The following is an 18869-nucleotide window of genomic DNA, read 5'->3' on the forward strand; positions in this document are numbered from 1 at the left end:
TCCCTTCCTTCTCACCGTCCCTGGAGTCCCACACCCCGGCGTCAATCCAAGGCCTCCCCGCTACCTGTGCTCTCCCTTCTCAAAGACCAGTGACACGGAGGACGGTGCCCCAGGAGCAGACGGCTGCTCTTTGCTTGCCGCTCTCCCTCCTGTGCCCAGAGCTAAAAACGAAAACGGATCCTGAGTGCACTGAGCACCCACTATGTGCCAAGCGTGGCTCCGAACGCTCCACAGGCATCGCCCCATTAAATCGTCACAGCACCTCCAGGAGGAAGATGGAGTTATTACCATCCGTATTTTGCAGATGTGAACAACGAGGCACAGAGAGGCTGAGTAACTAGCTCAAGGTCACACAGCTGCGAAGGGGAGGAGTGGTGGTCCACACCTCCTGCTTGGCCTTTGGCACTGCACTCACATCTTCGTGCCTTGGTTTTTGTTTCTTCAAATTTAAGAGACTACCATTGCTCCCAGCAAGACAAGGAGGGTACAATAACAACAACAAAATAAATGTTTTGGAAAGCTCCAACGAGAGACACAACAACAGTCAAAAGTGCGGTTATTACTGTCCCTCACAAGGACAGGGATCATCGACAATACTGGGGACCTTGAGTTACGTTTGCACCCTGAGAGTTCTCTGATGTCATGATATGAGTTCCAGTGTGAGGGGCAAAAAGGCTTCAGAAATGTGATTATATTTGAATTTAAGAACTAAATTGATAAACCTGTTTATCTAGCATACAGTTAAAATACATGCTTTGCCAAATGTTCTCATCTTAAATAGACTGGAAACCTTAATTGTATTTGACTCTTGGGCTCCCAGAGTACTGGAGCAGCTGTGACCTCATGGAGTTATTCAGAACAGCTAGTATGTACCCAATACCTACTATTTGCCAGGTACACTGCTAGGTTTTACCCCTAGCGTAGGTAAATGACCCCAAATTTCTTCCATCCTGGAGAAGCTACGTTCGAATGTAATTGAATGTTGGCTGGTGCAGTGTAGTCTAGTTGACTTAAATATCAACATCAGACATGAGCTCAGTTCCTACTAGGCCATCAAATATTATTTTACTAAGAGCATAACATCCACATCCTGTTTAACAGGTTTACAGTGTATGGGTGGTAACAAGAATATACAGCCTTTCTGGCTGCCATGTGACTTGTACGTACCACCTCCCCTCCCGTGGCAGGCGGTCACAATTGATATAGGACTTGGCCATTGGCCCTGTTTAGCAAATGGAATGTGAGTAGAATAAAGCAGAAGTTTCAAGAAGCATCTCAAGTTTCTGCCACCTCGGTCACTCTCTTCCCTGTCATGAGGAGGACACTTTCCAAGAAGCAGCTGCCCCTTCAGCCCAGGTCTCAGAATAAGAAATGTGGGGCAGTACCACGAAGCCAACCAGCAGCCCCTGACATGTGACATAAGTGAGAGGCTCATTGCTACCAACCACTGAAATTTGGGGGTTATTTCTTACTGTGGCAAAACTGACTAATACACCACCTGATGCCATATTAAGTCATTTCATATTCACAGATATTATGTTGAGGTCAGCAAAGAAGGAATCACATCCATTCCATGACTAAGGTCCCAAAGACCTAAGAGCAGTTAAGTGATGGCCCAGAATCAAACAGCAAAGAGATGAAAGCCATGGGAACAAAACTATGTACTTTATCATAGCTGATTATAATTAAAAACAAGACTGGCTCATCTTTAGTGTAAAAATCTCTCCTTTTTTTTTGCAAACTACAGATCAATTCAAACACTAGCCAATCATAAAGATTTCACTGGTCTCTGGGTCAGTTCCTGGTATCAGGGATGATGTAGCAAAAGTACTTGAGACACTTAATAAAATAAATGCAGAACTGAAGGACAGGGCTTCCATCTCCGTTGAACTGACAGGGCTCCTAGCCTCAGACCTTCTGCCGGTGGCTGAGAGGCTGTTCCCTGGCTGTAGGAAGGCTTCCTGAGCTGGACGGTGTAGCTCTGCAGCGGCTACGTGACAAATATCCCCAGAATGCCCATCACAGGCCTGGGACCTGCCCAGGGAATGGTGTGTTATTTCACCAGGAAATTCAAACATAAAGAGACCCTGACCTTAAAACCTTTATGGGGAGGTATTCATTCAGGACAGAGGCTCACAGGATCTGACATAAGTGACTAATTCAATTTTCTTGTTTCTATTGTTTTAAATTCAAATCCTATTGTTCTTTGCCTCTGCTTTATTCTCTTCTTTCCCTCTTACTTTCACTTTTTAAAAAAGCTCCTTTCAACGCGAATGAGTGAGTCACCTTAATCGTTTATTTAGACACATTTCAGGCTGGCTCAAAGCTCTGTCCCAGCTTGTTGACATATAAGGAAAGCATTCTACATTCTGCAGCAGCTGATCTTTTCACGAGAAAGCTCAATTTTCAACAGCTATTTTTTGTGGGGGGTGTCTGACAGAGCTGGCACCCTGCGTGTTTTTTCATGGTAATTCACACTGCTGGTTTCCTACCCTGACCCATGCAAGGCCAACTTCTGACACCCTCCTCCTATTTTACCCACAGATGCTGTTTTCATACAGCACCCAAGGCCTTTCATATCCTGAGCAACTATCCTGGCCTTTTTCTTCCATTAGTGTAATATCAGCCAAAAAAAAAATCGGCCCCATAGTGTTTAGGTGAACACATACATGTGTACATTTTTAAAGCATTGCACTGAACTGAAGAAACCAGACACTAATAAAAAAATCAGGAAAAGCAATTCTGAAAGCTGGAAGAAAGCCCAAACAGGCAGTCAGAGACATACCAGGAGAAGCAAAGTTTAGAAAAATTAAGTTGTGAATGAATGTTAGACTTCATCGAAACCTCTCACCGGTACCACATTGCTAACAGAGGTCCCTCACGGCCATGTAAGTAACACCTTGTAATTCGTACAGCGCTTTTTACTTGCTGGCAAAGCTTGTTATGTTCTAATATCCCTGGGAGGGAGGGCTGAAGATCAAGTCCGTTGGTGGGTGAGGAGATGAAGGCCCAGAAAGACTGTCACTTGCTTTACACAGATCATTGGCAGGTACAGAAGTAACTCTCCATCCTTTAAAAATCAGGTACTATGACTTTTTATTTCCCCACCTTTAAATCTCTGCAACATGCATTTGCAGCCAGGTCATTCAAGGGATCTTATCCCATGTGCTTTGAAGTATGGTTTTTCATAAGGGCTGTGTTGATCTGCTGTGTCTATACAAGCATCCAGCTCGGTGCCTGTGCACAGTCCATTGTCAAAAGAGAGTTGTTGAATAACGGCAAGACAAATCTTTGCTTTTTCCTTTTTTTATTTTTAAACCAACCTATCACCTGACACACCAGTGGAAAAGGAATCACTTCCCTCCCCATCTCTCCTTAATGGACGCTCCATCATTTTATAACTATGTCATACACACTTTGACACACACATACCTCTGGCTGGGAACCCAGTTTCATCACTGCCTTGTTGAGATGCCCTAATGGCTTCCCAAGGACTTCAGAATGTTTCCCAGCCTCAAGATCCACGAACTGCTACCCCTTCCCCCAGGGCTCCGACCCTACTGAGCTACTTGGACCAACTGCTCTGAGTTGGGACAGAAGGTGTGAGCCTCCATTTGTCCTGAGGATGCAGGATTCGGATTGGGAGCAGATATGAAGGCGGGAGCTGACAGCCAGAGGAGGTCCCTGACCTTGACGAGTCACACGGGAGGTCAAACGTGTCGGCTCAGCCCTCTTCTCGCCCCCGCTTTAGCTGATCTGCATTTCCTAGGCTCTTTCCCTGCCTCAGAAGAAGCCCAGTCCTCTGAGACCAGTATTCAGCTCTGCGAGGGAAACTCCCCACCAGGGAGAATGCTCTTTTCTTTCCTGAAAGGTCTCTAGAGACAAGGCCTTCCAGGTCCCTCTGAGTCAGCAAAGTGGTGAGTGGAAAGTCCTGGCTGGACTCCCGACACACTCTGAGGGTTTCCCGAGAGCTCCTTGCTCCGGCCTGTGGCCACTCTTTGTAAACACTGATCCCCAGCAGGGATCCCGGCAGCCCCCCTAATGCCGGGCTTTCGGGTGAAGCCCTCTTCCCCCCCGATCCAGTTAACACCCTGTTCGCCACAGCTTCCACTTCCAGCTTTCTCCTGGCCCCTCATTCTTTCCCTAGCAACCCTTTGAAGGCTGTCCAAAAAGGAACTTGCTAATTGGAGTTTAGAAGTGGCATGCCTTCAAACTCCCCATGTTATCAAAAGAATCGCAAATAAACTTTCATTAACATTCTTGGCTTAAAAAAAAAAGAAAATGGAAAAGAATATATTAAAAAAAGAATGTATATATATATGTATAACTGAATCACTTTGCTGTACAGCAGAAAATAACATAACATTGCAAATCAACTACACTTCAATAAAAAAAGTTTTAAACTGAAAAAAAAAAAAAAAAGGAGCAGAGTTATCATAAATGCTGCACTCTCCCGCTACTCCAGGCCTGGCGCGAGGTGCTGGGGATGTGAAAACTAAGGGTATGCGAGGCCTTCCCTCCAGGGTGCACAGGCCAGTGTGAGGACAGACCAGTGGAAAAGGAGGTTGCAGACATACAGCAAAGGTTCTCAGTCGGAAGCAGCAGCAGGAGAGCACTGAAGTCACTGGCCAGCCCTTGGCTGTGTCCCCGACCTCCCCACCTGCCACTCGTCCACTCAACCACAGCCCTGGCCTCCGTGCTGCTCCTCCCCGGGCCAGGTTTTGAGGTTTTGCACTTGCCGACTCTCCGCCTGGAACACGTTTCCCCGCCTGGAACACGTTTCCCCCAGCGAGCTGTGTGGTTCACCCTCTCACTCCCTGCAGGCCTTCCCCCCACTGTCATCCTCTCTGAGGACTTCCCTGACCACCCAACCTAAAATAGCAACTCTTTCCCCCCAGACTCCGTCCCCACACCCCTCACTCTGTACACCCATCTCTGCTTCATCTTCCTTCATCAACATGTGACTGTCTAACATCATCTCCATTTTACTTGCTTATATGTCTCTGGTCCATCTTTCCCTGATAGATTATAAACTCCATGGGGGCAGGGGGTTTGTCTGTTTGGTTCACTGCTGACTCTCCAGATACTGACCCAGAGAAGTGCCTGACTCACTGTGGGTGCTCAATAAATATTTGTTGAATAAGTGGCTGGATGATGGATGGATGGAAGAATGAATGGATGGATGGATGGATGAATCTGATGGGGAGTTGGGGGAGGTTTCCAGGAGAATGTAACACCAGAAGTAAATCTCAGAGAATCTGTCTGGGTAAGGAAAGAGCATCTTGGAAAGAGCATGCATAGTTCGTGTGTGATCCTGGGTAAATCACATTACCGCGGTCTCTTCTGTAATATGAAGCTAATGCATAACATTGGTAAGTCTGTGATGAGCCATGGAACTAGAACAGGAGTTGGGGCCAGCTCACATAAGCCAAGGATGGTACAGGCTGATGCAAGATGGGAAAAGACAAGAGGAACCATGCCTTTCTCCACAACCACCAGATCGGGTTCTGACCGCAGCAGACAGAGACAATGAGGCTGAGAGCTGGGTGGGTCAGTTGGACTCTATTTCATGATTCAACAAGGGGTGCTTCAGTCCTCAGCCAAAGGCAAAATCCCAAGCCCCCGAAAGAACCATACTCTGAGTTGTTAATTCACAAAGCAAGCCACAACCTTCCATGTGCTGTCTGTCTTCAGGTAAACAATTACATCTCTCTGAGACTTAGTTTTGACCTCTATAAAATAAAGTCCACAACATCTCCCATTAAATGAAACATGTAAGTTTCTAGAACAGTGTCTGGCACTTGAGGAGTGCATGGCAAAAGTTTGTTATATGGAATATATTATTTGCATGAAGTTTACATTATGGGGGGGAGAACCATAGGACTCCATGCTGGAAGGAGGCAAAGATCTCCAGCTATGATTGCATTTTCTGAGGCTTAAGTAGAACCATGGCAGGAAAAAAAAAGATTTGATTTTCCTAAAAAAAATAAAACTGTGGCCTGGAAGCAGTGTGAACTATGTGGTGTGGGAAAGTGTAGGGCTTTGAGAGCCAGACAGACTTGACTCAAAATCCTGGTGCCCCATTTTCAACCCTATGTCCTTAAAGCAAGTTTTTAAAACTGTCTTAGCTTCAGTCTTTATCTGCAAAAGAGAAAGAATATATCTTCCTTGCAAGGTTGTCTGTGGGGTGAGGGATGTATACAAACAGACTAGCAAAAGAGAACTGATAGGTATTAAAGGCATGCTGAAGATCACAATTCATTGTCATGAACATAACTTAAAATGTGGTATACTCTGAAAAATTAGGGGTCATGTTGGTATTGGGTAACCTGTAAATAACTATGTAGAAAAAAATAACTCAAGCGCATATACTACTTAATAGCCAGCACACTGTTGCTATTTTAGCTGATAGGAGCTACTCAAATCATTTCCTGAATTTGAGGTGGAACAGATATATCTGCACAACCCACAGCCTTACTAGCGGATTACCGAGTGGACAGCGTGAAAGGGGCCTTCACACACAGGTGGTTTGAAAGGAGGAAACAATAGGGGAGACGCACAGAGCATTTCATCCCCACCAGCAGGAACTTGCACACTCGCCCCCAGTCACGTGGGAGGAAGCCCCCCATTTGCACACACGGACAAGAGAGTTCTCGGCCACAGCAACCGCAGGCCAGGAAACTGCGGCGCAGAGAGAGACAGGATTACAGAAGGTTAGGTGGGTCAGCGAGAGGCCTCAGCTCCCAGGGGACTCCCTGGACAGTGTGCTGCCCACCACCCCAGAGGTCTCCTTGATGCTCGGGAGCTTAGCAAGCAAACTGTGCAAGGATCCTCAACGCCCTTCTTCTATCCCGCCTCCTCCCTCCCCTCCAGCCTCCCGACTCTGCTAAGCCCGGCCTGGGTTTGGCCTGGAAGGGTCCAGACCAGGAGACGGGCCCCGCGCCTGTCACAGGGCGAAGGCAGCTCAAACGGTTTCTCTTCTGTGTTTCTCTTTCTCCTTCCATTCCTTTCCGCTTTCATCATCCTTTCCTACCTTCCCCCACCCGGTTGTCAAATGCAAATGCAACTGACCGTATCCCTAGTCCTTTATTTTTTAAAACCCATATTAGGCTTTTCTCTTGTTTATCTTTACTTTTAAAGTCTTAGGCTCAAATGACTTGTGTCTTTTCAAATATGTATAAAATCAGCTTTGACAGGGTTCTGGGTTTCCAAAGCAGAAGGATTAGATATTTCTCCCTAAGAAAACATAATTTAGTTGTTTCCTGCCAGTTAACCTCTGAATTGCCTTTGTCGGTGGTCACTGGTCTCTGAAAGATTAAAGGGCCTTCAGCCCCGCGGGAGCCGCTAGGTGGTCAGTTCCACTTGGAGCTACACAAAGGCCGGGGGTCGGGCTGCGGGGAGCCTCGACCAGACAACGCCAGACCCGGGCCTTGGTAGCGCCTCCCAGGATCTGAAAGGACCCCTGAATCCACGCACTCACACCTGCTCACACTCACACACACACCGACACACCGTGCACGCTCACGCACCCACACAGCAGGCATACACCCACACTCACACGCTCACCCACAGGAGTCCAAGCCTCACTAATTTATAAGGACCAGCCACCCCCAGAGGTGCCCTCCTCTCAGTGCGGCCCTGGTGTCAACCAGATTTACCGCTGCCCGGAGGATCCCACAGTCTGTGCGAACTGAAGGACCTCAGGATCCTAAACGTCAAGATCACTTCTCCACCGTGGAAACCCCCGTCCAAGGTCAGGGACCCGGTTCCTATCATGAGTTACTGCTAAGTGAGCATCTCCTGGGTGGGCAGGGCAGGGGCTCTGAGAGAGAGAGAATCACCAACTTTTTAAACCTCGTTAGATTCTCCAGAAACTTTCAACCCGGCAAAAGTCAGAATTATGATACGTTAAGAGTAAATTCCAAAGAGAAAGAAAGAAAGGGGGGGGGGGAGGGAGGGCAGGAGGGAGGAAGGAACGAAGGAAGGAAGGAAGGAAAGGGGGAAGGAAGGGAGGAAGGGAGAGAATGAGAGGGAGGTAGGTGGGTCCCCAACGCCCTTTACCTAAATGCGCTACATGCCAACCCCTCGCCCACACAGGCCATGGCGGGGACCTATTCCATCTCCCTGGGCAGAACTTGCACTGGTCCTGTGCTCTGCAACTGGGAACTCCCACTCTCCTTCCCAACACCCCCTCAGCAGTGCCTAGCATGGCCTTGACCACAGCCCCAGGGCAACCCTCGGCGCTGGCCATCACCAGCAGGGCAGTTTCACCTGCAGTGCTTGGTTAAACATCCCGCGAGCCCTCCCTGGGCATCAGGGGAGGTGCTGGGGCCATAGTGAATCCCACACAAACCAACCTACAGTGTCAGAGGGTCGTGCTGCGAGAGCAGGATAAAGGAAAGACCTGGGGGAGACCAACGAAGAGCACGCGGAAGCTGTTCACCTCCCTCCGGTCTGGCTGGAGGCCAGATGGATGGAAGCTGCGAGAATGCAGCCAGGGGGGCAGCTCAGTGCTTTTCACTCGCTTTGGGGGCCCCAGCCTCTACTCCTAGACTCTCAGAGACAGAGAGAGAGAGAAAGAACTAAATGACTTCAAAACAGAGTTCCTAGAGCCCAGAGGAGGGAGGCAGCATGCCCAAATCACTCAACAAGTCAAGAACAGACCCAAGATAAGAACCAAGACCTTCTCACGCCTACTCGGGCCTTTTTACTTCCTCATGCTCGCTCTCCAAGCCCTGCTTCCTCCTCACAAGGCTAAAATGATGAGTAGGATTTAAAACTTCCCTTCTACCTTCCCCCCAAAGGCCAGTTGTGAAACTTGATTATAAGCCACGCTAGATCAAAAATTCCCAGCTTATTTTTAGTTCTATGGAATTTTTAAAAAAATACGTTGTCCCAGTGAAACTTTGGAACCCATGCTTTTAAAAGGTTTTCTTATTGTTGTTTTTGTTTTGTTTTCGTGCCAAGCCTGCTCATTTAATTTACTTCCTATTATTTAAATTGAGGAAATAGAAAACTGGCCATGAAGGCTTTTGATGAGTACACGATGAACCATGTCACCCCAGCATTTGGTATCAGGTAGACACTGGGGGGGTCCCTCTGGTGCCTCCCCAACGCCCCAATCCCAGGAGTGCTGTGAGTTCCTTTGGGCTTTTAGAAAGGGAGATTCACAAATGCTTCTTTGAAACCCCTTGCTCAGATGTGCTTCCAAATTCAGAATTTTTCAGATTTTAGAAAGGTAATATAGTACAGATAGCATGTTATATGTAACCCCAGCAGGGTCTGGAGCACTCATCCTTCTGATGAAAAACTTGTTCATCCTGAGTGGGATAAATAAAAACTAAAAATAGTCTCATGTACCATCAGGCCAGCTTTTGCCTCCAAATGAGTTATGAAAAAAAACAAACAAACTGCATTTTCAGAGCATTTTGGATTTTGGACTTGAAAATAAGGGAATGTCAGAAAATAGCTTACGGCTCCATTGATTACTTCTGAAGGTACTCAAGGGCGCAGATTTCAAACCTCATCAGTTCAGGGGGAAAAAAATACACGTGCATTTACAAAATATAGGAAAGACAGGATGGGAGACTGATCATACAGTAGGTGCAATGCTGGATGCCGACTGGAATTCTTATCCTCATTACACTCCAGTAAGCAACACAGCCAGGTTCATTTCAAGTTTAAAATGAAGGCTTACGAGCTAGAAATATAGGTCCAGAAGAGTGGATTTGGGGGGGCTTTGTCGGGGCAATTCCAGAATGCGTCTGTCAGAGAAAGAAGTTCCCTGTTGTTTCCAACTTAAAACAACAAATAAAAAGGAGCCTCAAGGAAGTAGATCGAGAACTTTTCAAACACATTTTCTTAAAAGATCAGGCAAAAAGGGAGACTGACAATGTTTAATTCATTTACAGGCACACCTCGGAGATAATGTGGGTTCGTTTTCAGATCACCGCAATAAAGCGAGTCACATGAATTGGTTTCCCAGTGCATATAAAAGTTATGTTTACACTAAACTGTAGACTATTAAGTGTGCAAGAGCATTGTGTCTAAAAATGTACATACCTTAATTTTTTTTAATTTAGATTTTATTGCTAAAAAATGTTAACCATCATCTGAGCCTTCAGCAAGTTACAGTAGTCACATCAAAGATCATGGATCACAGATGACCAAAACAAATATAATAAAAATGAAAAAGCTTGAAATATTGCCACAACTACCAAAATGTGACACGGAGACATGAAGTGAGCAAATTCTGTTGGAAAAATGGCTCAGACCTGATCGACCAAGGCTTGCCACACACTTTCAATGTGTAAAAAAACGCAATATCTGGGAAGTGCAGTAAAACGAGGTATGCCTGTATTCTTTGAAATATTCCTGGACCACAAATATTATTAACTTCAGTTCAAAAATTTGAACACTCAGTAAGCCTAAGACATCTGCCCAAGGGAAAAGCCAGGATTCCACCCAGGTCTGTGGGCTTCAGATGCACACTCACCCTGCAGCCCTGGGATGTTCTCACGGAACTTCTAGGTGCACATTTCACCTCTCTGGATCTCAAAGAGTTGCCATCCTCCTTCCTAGGGTGGGTGGTAAGGAGAGACCACGCTTTGAAAGCACACAGACATGGTTTCAGGTGCCAGCTGTGCAACCTTCCTAATGATGTGACATTATGCAAGTTTCTTAACACCTGTGGACCTCAGTTTCCCCATCCACAGAATATGTTTCTAAAGCTCTTTAGGGGATTTGCTAAAAGTGGATATTAAATCTTCATTATTCAGAAGGTTTTGCTGCCACCCACATTCTACACAAGGAAACACAAGACTCAAAGAGATGGCATAACTTGCGAAAGCCCAGGCCGCTTCGAGCGGGTTTTCTCTGTCTCTCCACTCCAGGTGCCAGGCATCCGGCCTCACCGTTGCTACTGGAAGAGCCTGAGTTTGGATGCCACTGGGAATGAGAGAGCTTGACGGTGTGTTGAGATAGTTGTGTGTTTGGCACTGTTCCTCACGGTCCTAAAACGATTATGCATTTTAATTTATTCTAAAACCCGGAAATCATCAAACCAAATGATTTTTTAAAACAGACATTAACTTAAAACAGAAGGGCATTCTGCAGTGACCAAAGCGTCTCTGAGGTCAGCCCTCCACATCCCAGGCGGTGGAGACCCTGGAACATGGGAGTGAGCTGGTGACGGTCCTTCCCACTGCTGCTGAGCTCCTGCATCCCTCCTGGCTCTCCCTTTCGTCAACAGCCTTGACTTTCAACTATTTATCTGGATGCTCAATCAGACTTGGCTCCCTTTCTACGAGGGGGCGCAAGGTTTCTCTGTTCTTTGAAAACACCCTCGGCTCTCTCCCCATCCCAGCTCTGTCTCTGAAACCTTGCTGACTAAGGCTGCCAGGTTTTGCTTCTTCACCTGTCACTTTGGGACAGAAGCCCAAGGGTTTATTAGAATCATCGGCTAGGTGTTGGAAGCACCCTTCTAAGTCACCAAATCCAACCTTCCCATATTACCTACAGTGAAAGTGAAGTACGGTGGTCTCCTCTTATCCTCAGGGGATATGTTCCAAGACCGCCAGTGGAAACTACAGATAGTACTGAACCTTACATATACTATGGTTTTTCCTATACACACATGCCTATGATAAAGTTTAACTTATAAATTAGTCACAGTCAGAGATAACACCAGTAACTAATAAAAAATAGACCCGTTATAACAATACGCTGTAATAGAAGTTATGTAAATGTGGCCTCTCTAAATATCTTATTGTATAAATTTAATGCCTTTTCCATCTTAACTAAACATTCCTTATGTAGCCGTGACTTTTGCCGTATGAGGTGTGACAGCAAAATTAGCACGAATTTCTTACTCTAGATCTTACCAACCTCAGCAAAGATTTTTTTTCTTTCTTTATTAAGTTGAGAATTTTCACCTTTTCACTGAAAGGAAGCACTTTACAGCTTCTCTCCGGCGCATCCGAATTGCCAGCGTCACCACTCTTGCCCATTATTAAGTAAAATAAGGGTTCCTTGAACCCAAGCAATGTGATACCGCCACAGTCTATCTGATAACCAAGATGGGTGCTAAGGGACTCACAGGAGGGATACGCTGGACAAAAGGATGATGCACATCCCAGGGGGCACGGAGCGGGAAGGTGCTCGATTTCATCACGCTCCTCAGAACGGTGCACAATTTAAAACTGACGAGTTGTTTATTTTTGGAATTTTCCACTTCATATTTTCAGACCGAAGTTTTACCGTGGGTGCGTGAAACCGCGGCGGTGGGGGGACTACCGTGTCTGCTCCTCCTCCTCCACGCAGGCAGTGAGGACGGGGCTGAGAGCAGAGCCGGGTTGTTCGCCGTCCAGGCTTGTACTTTTCTCTTTCAGGCTTCCTCTCCCTGCAACGTGTCAGGTGCGATTCAGGTGCACCACAGACAACACCCACGGGCAGGGAGGGGGCGGTGTTGCCATAAGAGGTGAAACAATGACTTCCCCCCTTCCTCCCCGCCCTCCGCACTCTCTCTGACACTCTCCAAGCTCCATTTAAGGTGTGTGTTTCCCGCCTGGAGTGAGAGCTACCTGAGGCCAGGGACAAAGCCATCTCGATCACTGTGTTCCATCTAGCGCAGCACAAGGCAAGAGCCTGTCCCGTACACATTTGCTCGGCAAATGAGTGAATGATCTCATTTTTATACTTGACCCATCATAAAACTGCAATTCAACTCTTTGGGGGCATCCCATTTCCCCAGTTTCATTTTTTTTTTTTTAACCTCTTTAGTGGAGTATAATTGCATTACAATGTTGTGTTAGTTTCTGCTATATAACAAAGTGAATCAGCTATACCTATACATATATCCCCATATCCCCAGTTTCATTTTAAAGATTTAATTATCTATGCCATACAGAATTTTTATTAGAAAGTGAAGTCATTAAATAAGCGGACACCAGACTCAGGCCCTGAGATAATTGCAAATAGAAACGGATCTGTCTGCAGAGCTAAGCTGGACCAGGTAAGCATGTTGCTGGCAAACATGGCACCGTTTTCAGGACAATGGGGCTCTCAGACCAGGGAAATTCAGCTTCTAAATTACCCAGGAAAGGCTAGGAGTGAGCCATTCTGTAATCGCTTTTCTACCTCCATCTTCCTAGACATGACTTACACTGACAGACGGAATCCCAACAACCCCTGCATCTGTAGGGCCACTGACCCACATTTTCTGACCTTCTTGCTTCCGTTCCTAGATCCTTGGGGTGCACCTGTCATGCTTTCCGTTCATACGTTCGGTTCTAAAATCAATTGAATTTATTTCAGCGACAAACTAGCAACCCATTCTTGGGCAAAGGAAGCTACTTTGAGCATCACCAAACATTTTTTCTGAACTCGGACATGCCAAACTCCTCTTCACCACTTCTAGGAATGAAGCCTCAGCCAACTGCTGAAAGCCTCGTTCATGCTGTGCTGAGAACAAAACCCTAATAAAGTCTCTAAATATTTACTATGGGTCCGAGTTACAGCCCTGACCGGTTCCACCCCCATTAAAATCTGCTTGCATACTCCAAACACAATTATTTTAAGTCACTGACATGCCAGCCAAGGAGATGACAAGGCTGTGTACGCTAGCACGAAGAGCAAGTCGGGCCCAGTTTTAAATTCTGGCCCTGCCACTTACTAGCTGCCGGACTCTGTGCAAGGGACCTTCCCCAGTTTCCTTTACTGTCAAAAGGGCATAATAATACTAATGTCACAGAGTTGCAGTGATGATTTGAGAAAATGTCTATCCATAGATAGGGTAATTTAAAAAAAAATAACAGGAAGCTAAACATGCCCAGAATAAAAAATGCGAAGCATTCATTTTGAAGTATTGTCTGACAGAGGAGCCAGAACATGCAATGGGGAAAGGTCACTCTCTTCAATAAATGGTGTTGGGAAAACGACAGCCACGTGCCAAAGAACCAAACTGGGCCACTATCTTACACCATACACAAAAAGTAACTCAAAAAATAGATTGAATCCAAGACCTAAAACCATAAAACTTCTAGAAGAAAACATAGGTGGTAATCTCCTTGATGTCGGTCTTGGCAATGATTTTTTTGGATTTGACACCAAAAACAAAGGAAACAAAAGCAAAAATAAGCAAGTGGGACTACATCAAATTAAAGTATTCTTAGAGTAACATGTTTTTGAAACTCAGGGTGTTTGTTGCCATTTCAAATCTGTTCCCCTTCGAGGAAATCAAAGTGTTGCTGATTTGCAGTATCACCATGTTGTAGAACATTGTTTATCTGGTGAGAGATAACTCAAAGATTAACCAGCAGTGCTTAGAACCTGAGCGTGGGCAATTTTTAACCGTCCCAGATAATGAATGGATCTCTGAAGGCCAGAATTAGTCCAAAGAGCTCCCCACCATGGTTCTAAGAGGACGCAGAGGCCCAGTAACTGAGAACTCTTTTCTAATCAATATAACTGAATAACAGCAAGTGTGAGGTGGGCACCATGCCAGACCCTATAAATACATAAGATCATTCACTTCCTAGAAGGCAAGTCTCATTATTGCCATTTTACAGATACAAGAACTGAGGCTCAGAGAGGTTAGATACTCCCTCAGGATCCCACACTTAGGACACAGTAGTAGTAGAGTTTGAGCTCATGGCTGGTTCCCAAAGTCCGCTTTCTTCCCAATCACCATGCTGCCTTGTCAGGTAATTCATGTAGCCTTTGCAAAAGGATTTTGACCAAGATGAAATAGGAGCTAGAGGCTACTATGAGTGGATGAGTCAAGACTCAGCAAGGGGACTTCCCTGGTGGCGCAGTGGATGGGAACCCACCTGCTAATGCAGGCGACACGGGTACGAGCTCTGGTCCGGGAAGATCCCACGTGCCACGGAGCAACTAAGCCCGCGCGCCACAACTACTGAGCCTGCGCTCTAGAGCCCGCGCGCCACAACTACTGACGCCCGCGCGCCTAGAGCCCGTGCTCTGCAACCAGAGAAGCCACCGCCATGAGAAGCCCGCGCACCGCAACGAAGAGCAGCCCCCGCTCGCTGCAACTAGAGAAAGCCCGCGCGCAGCAACGAAGACCCGACGCAGCCAATAAATTAAAAAAAAAAGAAAAGACTCAGCAATGAAGGCAGGGCTGGCTCCTGCCACATGCTTCTCTCCCGACACTGTTCACAGAGCTGAGTGATGGGCTCGGGAGTCATCACCCATCGCTGCGAGGGCCTGACCGAGGGCTTGCCAGGTGGGCGGTGCTAAGAGAGCTGTATTTCAGCCTCAAAGCACAGGCTGCCTGATTCAACCATAAAGGGGCGGGTGGCTAGTCAAGTCACCATCTCTGGGCTCCACATCTCCCTGCCTTTTCCCTGATCACACCACTTCTTCGATGGTATCATAAGGATCTCTTTTCATGACTGCCTTTACCCCCAGACTACATTCTTTGAAAACAGGAATAGTGTTCATGTTTTTTAAATCCCCAGTTCCCCAAAGTGTATTTGGTACAGAGTAGATGCTCAGTTAATGGAAGGCGCATAAATGAAGAAATGGATTGATTCAGCATCAACTCTGGACAAGATGACTACAGAATGCCTCTACTCCTGAGATTTTACAGCTTAATTATTCCTAAGTCAGTTCTTGATCTCTGGGCAGTGGTTTGGGGTCTCTTTAACACTGAGACCTCCCAACAGGAGGAGAACATTATGGGCCCTTCAGGCTTTCAACTTTGTAAAGCAATCCCTGTAAGCTACTCCATTCCATCCTACAAAAACAAGCAAATGTAACCATTCGGACAGATGCTATCAACCCCATTTGAAAGGTTGAAACTGAGGCCCGTGTGAGTGAACTGACTGCCCCAGGGCTGGAATTTGACAATGAGGCTGTTGACTCCCAGGTTTTTTCATGCTACCATGGTGCTTTTCCAGCTCATTACAAACAGGTCTAGCGCACTGGCAATGTGAAGGGAGAAAGGGGAGGGATGGGAAAGAAAAGAGTGTGTGGTGAAGGGAAAAATATAAAAGGGAAAAGGGGGGCAGCTTCTCTGGAGAGTGTCGCGGACAGCTGACCGTCCGTGACCCAGGGCCGGACAGCTCTGAACTCCTCGCCCAGGGCTGACTTGGGAAGGTCTCCTGGGCTCTCGGTGTCCCTGACTCACCCGGCTGCATCTAAGCCCTGAGAGTAAAAGCAAACTGAACGCTTCTGGGTGCTGAGCATAAACAGGAAGTCACAAGTGCCTTGACTCTCCTCCCAACTTGAGTCCCCAACAGCAGGGTCAAGGGTGCACGAGGGACCTGACAGGCCGCTCTCTGGCAGTGGCCTCCGTGGGAGTCCAGCGGGGAAACTGGGGAAAACCCTTCAATGAGTATCCCAGCACATGGGTTTAGGGGGCTCTGTTGGTCCTCTGGGAGCAGGACCCGGAAGCCCTCGGGGTGGCCAGGCAGCGAGCTGGGCTTTTGCGCACCAGCTCCATCACTTTTCCACCCATTCAACAAAATCTCAGCGCCGACTATGTGCTAAAAGCAGAGTGGCCTGAGGGAAACAGCTCACTCTGACCTTAGTTTTGTCATCTGCAAAGTGGGGACGGCCCCTACCCCGCAGAGCTGCCTTGAAGATGAAAGGAAATAACATTAGCGGGCTTCTCCATCACACTTGGGTCTATTATTAGCACCGAGGCAGCGTGCTACCCGCTGTGTGCCTGAGACTGTGATGCCTCTGCCGCCCTCCCAGAGCTGGGGCCAGGAGGGAGTGTGGCCAGGTCTGTCCCCACCTCTTTCCCCTACTCTCCTCTCACAGGAGCCTGGGGCCAGGAAGAGGTGAAGTTCTGCCAGCCCCCAGCCTGGGCCCAGCGCCCATGTTTATGACTGTTTATTTCAGAGCAAATAGAAAGGAGAAATTAGAGCCATAAAAGACAGAACAACAGACCAATAAAAACCAGCTTCCAGAAGAGTCAGAAGAAGGAAGAGAGGCAAAACTGTCACCATAGCAACACAAGACAGTCAGAAGCAGGCAGGAAAAACAGCCCCTGCTCTGCCCCCTCTCTTCACAGCAAAGCAAGCCCTCGGACCCCCTTCGGGGCTCAGTGAAAGCCAACGACCCACCCTAAAGCTCTGGCCCCCGGGCCCAGGCACCCAGCCTGACCTGGCTAGCAGCCACCCTCCTCATGCTGGCCCAGCACACGTCCCAGCCCTTCGTGGTCCCAGCCCAGCTTTCTGTGCCCTGGGGACACAGCGCTGTGCAGATGGCCCAGGCCCAACCAGAGTGATGGTGACCAGCGAAAGAGGGGAAAAGTTTCTAACAGGGAAAGGAAGGAAGGCCAAAGGGCTGGGGGGGAAGACCGAGGCCCTGAATCCCAGCTCCACTACTCTACCCTGGGTTCCCCGGGGAGCAGGCAGCCGGGAAACAAGGGCATGGGAGGGGAGGCCAGGGCCAGGATGGTGGCCCATCAGTGCTGGACCCTGCACTCCCACACAGCAGGGGCGGGATTCTGGGGAACTGGGGGTGGGGTCGGCAAAGAGCTTTGGAGGTCTTAAATGACAAAGCTCTTGGTCCTGGTCTCTGGGGGCACTGGTCAGCAAGTCAGGGCAGCTTGGAGGAGGACCCAGGGACCCGCTGGCCCGTTTTGCCAGAGACCTGCCGGTCCTTCGACGACGGCAGGCAAGACAGGTGTCTCCACCAAATAGCCTGGCTGGCCCAGAATCAGCCTTTTGGGAAGTGGGTCAAATTGTTCCCAAAGCTCAGGATCCCTAAAGTCCCTTTCTTCAGTCTGGGATTCTGAGATGGAGGAGAGTGACGGCAAGGAGGCCTGGGTCCGGGGCACAGCAGCTGGCTGGCTGGCTAAGAAGAGTCCCTGGCAGGTGGCAGCAGAAGAGTCCAGGTGTGCAGGCCCTAGGGACGGGGGTCATCTCTGCCTCTGGGGCTGTACAGAGTGCTGGGGAGCCGGGCCTCTGGTGGTGGGCATGGGGAAGCAGAGTCGGGGGGTCTTCTGGAAGAATGGCTTTGGAGCTGAAGATACCTGGCGTTGGGGGTTGGGGGAGGAGGTTGAGTGGTTGAGGGGCGAGGGAGGTGACCTGGAACACAAGCAGGGAGCTGTCCTCGGGAGAAGGGGCAGTGGGGCGCCTAGTCGGACATCTGGACGGCGATCGCTGCAGAAGGGCGAAGAGACTGGGTCCTCGGCTCTCCCTCCCGCCCTCCCCCGAAGGCTGCGTCCGGAGCTGGGGAAGGATGGCAGTGCTCGCCGGGCGCCTCCCGAGCCCGCTTCCCTGCAGGCCCCCGGCCGCGCTCCCCGCCGCGCCCCCGCCGGGCCCGCGCCCCGCTCACCCCGAGCCGCCGCCGCCCTGCTCGGCCGCCGGTCCGCCGCTGCCCCAGCCGCCGCCGCTGTGGACGCCTCTCCCGCGGCCGCCGCAGCCTGCGAGACGGCCCCGGAGCCCCGCCCCGCCCCGCCCCGCCTCGCCCCGCCCCGCCTCCAGCCCCGCCCGCTGCGGCCGCCCCGCCCCAGCCCCCGGGGAGCCCCACCCCTGCCGTCACCAGGCAGGGTCCCCAGACCCGCGCCAGATCCCTCGTGCTGACCATCTACGCACGCAGAAACCCCTGTCTTTTTCTAGGCCTTGGCCGCTGGCTTTGCCCTCCAGGAGGAAGCCCGGATGTGCCCCTGCTGCTTCTACACACGGAATCCCTCCGTACCCACTATGCCTCTAAAAAAAAAAAAGACAGGAGAAAGGCCCTTTGATCCATCTCTGGACGCACACCCGCCCTCAAATTACTGCTCATGCACCCAGTCGACCATCCCAACCTCCACCCCACTCCTTAATTAGTCTGCTCCTGATCCCAGCTTTCTGCCCTGTCCTCCCCGCACATACTATTAACAGATTTCCAGCCCT

At 48.8% G+C, this 18869-nt stretch overlaps 1 protein-coding gene across 1 annotated transcript in view; it reads right to left on the minus strand.

Annotated features, from left to right (window-relative positions):
* Positions 1–18389, minus strand: part of CYRIA (CYFIP related Rac1 interactor A) — a 107678-nt gene extending 89289 nt beyond the window's left edge. The window contains exon 1 of the mRNA XM_061210593.1: positions 18310–18389. The gene's annotated coding sequence lies outside the window, so the exon portion shown is untranslated. The remainder of the gene's footprint in view (positions 1–18309) is intronic.
* Between the last annotated feature and the right edge of the window lie 480 nt (positions 18390–18869).

Source organism: Eubalaena glacialis, chromosome 14, assembly GCF_028564815.1.
Source record: "Eubalaena glacialis isolate mEubGla1 chromosome 14, mEubGla1.1.hap2.+ XY, whole genome shotgun sequence".
NCBI lineage: Eukaryota > Metazoa > Chordata > Mammalia > Artiodactyla > Balaenidae > Eubalaena > Eubalaena glacialis.